This window comes from Myotis brandtii, unplaced genomic scaffold, assembly GCF_000412655.1.
Source record: "Myotis brandtii unplaced genomic scaffold, ASM41265v1 scaffold363, whole genome shotgun sequence".
In the NCBI taxonomy this organism is placed as follows: Eukaryota; Metazoa; Chordata; class Mammalia; order Chiroptera; family Vespertilionidae; genus Myotis; species Myotis brandtii.
In genome coordinates, this window is record NW_005363938.1 from 4,803,044 (window position 1) to 4,808,679 (window position 5,636).

General features: G+C 42.6%; 1 pseudogene; it reads left to right on the plus strand.

Annotated features, from left to right (window-relative positions):
- Positions 1-4,580, plus strand: part of LOC102244050 — a 5,774-nt pseudogene extending 1,194 nt beyond the window's left edge.
- The last annotated feature ends 1,056 nt before the right edge of the window (positions 4,581-5,636 follow it).

The following is a 5,636-nucleotide window of genomic DNA, read 5'->3' on the forward strand; positions in this document are numbered from 1 at the left end:
AAATTTTTGTGCACCGGGCCTCTAGTCTATATTATAAAAGGCCTGTGTCCCTATCGCCATAATGACAAAAGACCGGCGTAGGTGGGCAGGGTCGTGCGATTTCACGCGCTGGGCTTCTAGTATGCATATAAGATCTTTGGTTCATCTCTTCCTACCCATCCCACTTCCCTCTGAGAGTCGTCAGTCTGTTCCATGTTTCCATGCCTCTGATTCTATTTTATTCATCAGTTTATTTTGTTCATTAGGTTTCTTGTTTGTTTACTTCGATTTTCAGATTCATTTGTTGATAGATATGTATTTATTGCCATTTGATTGTTCATATTTTTTATCTTTTTTTTCTTCTTCTTCCTCTTCTTAAAGAATACTCTTCAACATTTCATGTAATACTGGTTTGGTGGTGATGAACTCCTTTAGCTTTTTCTTGTCTGTGAAGCTCTTTATCTGACCTTCAATTGTAAATGATAGCTTTGCTGAGTAGAGTAATCTTGGTTGTAGGTCCTTGCTATTCATCACTTTGAGTATTTTTTGCCACTCCCTTCTAGTCTGCAAAGTTTCTGTTGAGAAATCAGCTGATAGTCATATGGGTTCTCTTTTGTAGGTAACTAACTGCTTTTAAGATTCTCTCTTTGTCTTTAGCCCTTGGCATTTTAATTTTGATGTGTCTTGGTCTAGGCCTCTTTAGTTCTTGTTTGGGACTCTCTGGGCTTCCAGAACTTGTAAGTCTATTTCTTTCACCAATTAGGGGAAGTTTTCTGTCATTATTTCTTTAAGTAGGTTTTCAATATCTTGCTCTCTCTCTTCTTCTGGCACCCCCATAATGTGAATGTTGTTATGCTTGAAGTTGTCCCAGAGGCTCTTTACACTATTGTCATATTTTTGGATTCTTTTTTCTTTTTGCTCTTCTGATTGGGTGTTTTTTGCTTCTTCATATTCCAAGTCATTGATTTGATTCTCAGAATCCTCTACTCTACTGTTGAATCCCCGTAAATTATTCTTTATTTCAGTTAGTATAGGCTTAACTTCTGACTGGTCCTTTTTCATGTCTTCGACGTTCTCACTAAGATTCTTGAAAGTCTTACTAAGTCCCTTAAAGCTCTCTTTGAGTCCCTTGAAGCTCTCATTAAGATCCTTGAGTGACCTTATAACCATGGGTTTGAACTCTCTATCCAGTAGTTTGCTTGCTCCCATTTCTTTCATTTGTGACATGTTTTCTTTGTCTCCGCATTTTGGCTGCTTCCCTGTGTTTGTTTCTATGTATTAGGTAGAGCTGCTATGTTTCCTGGAATTGGTAGAGTGGTCTTGTGTAGTAGGTGTCCTGTAGGGCCCAGTGGCTTAGCCTCCCCACTTACCTGAGCTGGGCACTCTAGGTGCATCCCTGTGTGGGCTGTGTGCACAGTCTTATTGTAGTTGAACCCTGATTGCTGTTGACATCACTGGAAGGGATTGACTTCTAGGTCAATTGGCTGTGAGGACCAGCTATGACTACAGTGGAGGAGTTGCTGTGCAGAAGACACCCCTATGGAGCAGGACTTGTTTCAGTGGGACTTTGTTGCTCACTGAGTCTCCCCTTGAGTGTGTGACTTGTGGAAATGTAGAGTTGTAATCTGGTATGTAATATGGTCTGAAGCTGTCCACTGGGTGCACTGGCTCTGGGGACTCCTGGGATGTGTAAAGTCAGCCACTGCCTGAGGCTACCCAGCAGGAGCTACAGAGAGATCTGCAGATGGCTGCTACTTGTATTGAGCTTGGAAGTGCTCTGGCAAGGCCCAGCTGTGAAGCAAGGCAGGCTGGTGCTAGTGCTGGGTCTTGGGCCTTTTACTGATAGGTTTGGGGCATGCTGATGCTAGCTGCTGCTTGTTTGAGAAATTTTAGTAAAGTCTGAAACCTGAGCCAGGACAGGCTGTTCATGTGGAAAAGCCACTGCCAACAGCTTGGGTGGGGCTGCAAATTGAATGGGGCAGGGTCTCAGGGAATCACTAGGGTGGAGCAAACAATGTGAGCCATGCTGGTGTAAACTCAGATATGGCTACTAGTCAGCTCTGCAATGGGGAAGGTCACAGCACAGGAACAATGACCCCTGCGAGCACCCTTGTCTGGGAGAAAGCCACCCCCAAGTTCCTGCCCCAATGCCAGACACCCCCATTCCTCCCCGTACGTCCCTGGATCCCCCAAAGCCACTGCCCAGTGCTGGAGCTCAGAGGAAGCGGGACATGTAAGAACTTCCTGGGCTCCAGCAGCCTCCGTGTTACTCAGCCACAATCCCTGTTGGTTTTTACAGTCCAAAGTTATGGGTACTTCTCTTCCAAGCTCTTGAACTCTGAGCTGAGGGTCTGGTGTGGGGTTGGGAGCCCTTTGTTCTCACAGGAGGCCTCTGCAGCCAAGATATCCCTCCCAATTAAAAACATGCCACATGTAGGTGTTGGACTAGCCTGTTCTGTGCCCTCCTACCAGTCTCAATGTACTTTCTTCTTCTTACTTCTCTAGTTGTAAGACTTCCATTCAGTGAGATTTCAGGCAGTTTTGAATAATGGTTGTTCTATATTTTAGTTGTAATTTTGATGCGATTGTGGGAGGCAGCAAGTACCGGTGTTCACCTACACTGCCATCTTGGTTCCCTCTCCTCTTTATGTCCAGCTTTTGAAAGAGATCACAGAATTTTAGCTCTGAGTAACTGTGTGAGAGGCATAATTTCTCATAAAGTGGGAACTTACTTATATGTGAGAGTGTCTATGCTAAAGTAAAATTAAACTGATAAAGAACATGCTAATTTCTAGCTTCTGTATATATCTATTATCTCTTGGGACCAGATATAGTTCTCCATTCTTTTTAGTTGTTGTTATTAATCCTCATCCGAGGATATTTTTTCCATTGATTTTTTTTTTTAAAGAGAGTGTAAGGGAGGGAGAGAGGCGAAGAGAGAAACATTGATGTGAGAGAGACACATTGATTGTTTGCCTCTCACTTGTGCCCGACCAGGGTTGGGATCGAACATGCAACCCAGTACATGCCCTTAACTGGGTATTGAACCCATGACCCTTCAGTGTGCTGGCTGATGCTCTAACCACTGAGCAAACCAGCCAAGGCTAGTTCTATATTCTTAATCTCATCTAGATGACAGCTTCCGGGATTTGGAGAAAATATGCAAATATGCATGCTGCTCATTTATGCAACCAAAGCACAATGTATACATAGATTTAGAATTTTTTCCTATCTGTCTAATTAGACCTGAGATGATCATAATAGGATAATTCATATATTTTTGGCTCCACTTGGTCCCAGCGATGGGTATTGTCATGGCGCACATCACTACCTATAGTTGGTTTATGAAGCAATAGACACCAGAGACTGGGTGTCCTGTGTGGAGCTGGTGTCTTTCAAGCATCCTCATGTTGCCAATCCACGGCTTCAGTTGGCCTCACCAAAGGAGAAAACGAAAACTGGGCTGTGCCTGGCATGTATGCAATAACGCTTGACCTTTAAGTATTTGCCAGTAATGCAGATCAGCAGTTGGAAAAGAAAGGAAAAAGCAAAGTCAGGGAAATGTTGGTAAAAGCAGCTGAATTGTTGATGAGCTGTTTTCCTGTCTGTGCCAGTGACACTCGTGCTGGTATAGAGGAAGTGGGGGATGCTATTTCTGGTGAATCAGTTATTCAGGTTTTACTTTAAGATCAACAAACCTGCCCTGGCTGGCAGGCTGAGTGGGTAGAGCAATGACCTGTGCACTGCAGGGTTGTGGGTTCAATTCCTGTCAAGGGCACATACCTGGGTTGCAGGTTGGATCCTGCCCCCGGTCGGAGTGCATGTGGGAGACAACCAGTTGATCTGTCTCTCTCAATTGTTGTTTCTCTCTCCTTCTCCCCACTCTCTCTAAAAACAATGGGAAAATATCCTCACTCCTAGGGTGAGGATTTAATAATAATAATAAATCAACAAACTCGATTTGTGTAAACCGCTCATCTGAGCTATGGACAGCTCAAACCTGAAAGATTATTATAGCACAGCGCAGAGGGTGACATAGAGGTACTATGTTGGATGAAAGGCCATGTTCCATGGTGGCTTTAAGCAAACCAAGGAGTACCTATCCTGTGCCTTTGAGCACTGTCACCATTTAAATCAGAAGAACAAAAGGATGATTCTGATATATTTATTTCCAGTAAAAATGCTATTGGGTCATATGCCAACCATTGAGCATTTGAAAAAGTATCATCTCATGAACTTTGTTGAAGTAACCGAAGCTGTAAGTGAAGGCAATCTCCCATTGAATGAGACTCTGATGAAGCACGAGCACCCCCCCTCCCCCGCTGTGGTATCTTCCTTAACCTTGAAAAGCTGAAGATAATCACCAGTAGGAATCTTTTTAAGGAAGTGTACTTGTTAAACACACCAGTTATTTCTGGATGCTTTTCTAGTTGCTTTGAAATTCATGGAAATTCAGTGGAAAACATGGACATCGATGAAGCCCAGTGTATTCTGGCCAACCTGATGTACGTGGGTCACATTGAAGTCTATATATCGCATCAGCATCAGAAGCTAGTTGTTAGCCAGCAAACCCATTTCCTCCACTGTCTACAATGTGTTGAATATATGAACATTCCTGAGAAGGAGTGTGTTCCTGTAGGTTTTTATCGTGCAGATGCAATCAGTCATTTGCTGTGATATTATTCTCTGCAGCTGGAATCTCTTTGGGGCTTTTTTTGTCCCCAGGGATGTTGAGACTGAGTTTGCAAGCACACATGGATATCTTAAAATCTCTGTCCTCACGCATAACTAATGTGAGCCTCTTGGACACCTGGAATTCCTTTTTCAGACATTGTACACCCCTCCTTTGGCTCTGGAACTTCTGTAAAGGGGGCTGTCTCCAAGGCAGCTATAGTTTACTTCTTACAAATGTTGTTTATAAATGCATCTTTGTAGCTTTTTATATAAATCTTTTTATAAGATGTCATTCTGAATTAAAAACAAAAGTTAGGTATATTTTTAAATTCATATGTAATGAAAGCCTTATAACAATGTCAGATTCACTTTAATTTGCACCATACTTGTTGCATACATGGCTTTTGGTTCATGCCAGACCCCCTGTCTGGGAAGTACCATGGAGTAGTCATCACAATTTTAGAGTCAGTTTTAGGTTCCTACTTGGTCAACAATTTGCCAAATATTGATACCTTAAGTAAGCTACTTATCCTTTCTGAACTTCAGTTTCCTCATATGTAAAATGATTCTAGGACAGAATCAGTGCGACGAGAGCAAGGGATTACAAAAAAAATTCTGATTCATTTGTCAACAAGAGTGTGAAATGACAGAGGCAGATGAAATAGACTGATCAATAAAGAGTGGATTAGAAGAGCAGAGGGAGAAAAACAGGAAGTGAACTTTGTACTTTAGTATTTCTAAATATAGTCAACTCATATTTTAACACTGGAAGCAGGAGGAAAGACCATTATTCCAACAATAGGAAAGTGTTAGTTGTCTGAGGTTTTAGCAAGAAACTTTTACTGGGGTCACTTAATGCATATTTATTGAGTGCTCAAAATGCATGTAGCATTTTATGTTATACTAGAGGCCCGGTGCACAAAAATTTGTGCACTCGGGGGGGGCCCTCAGCCCGGCCCGTGCCCTCTTGCAGTCTGGGGCCC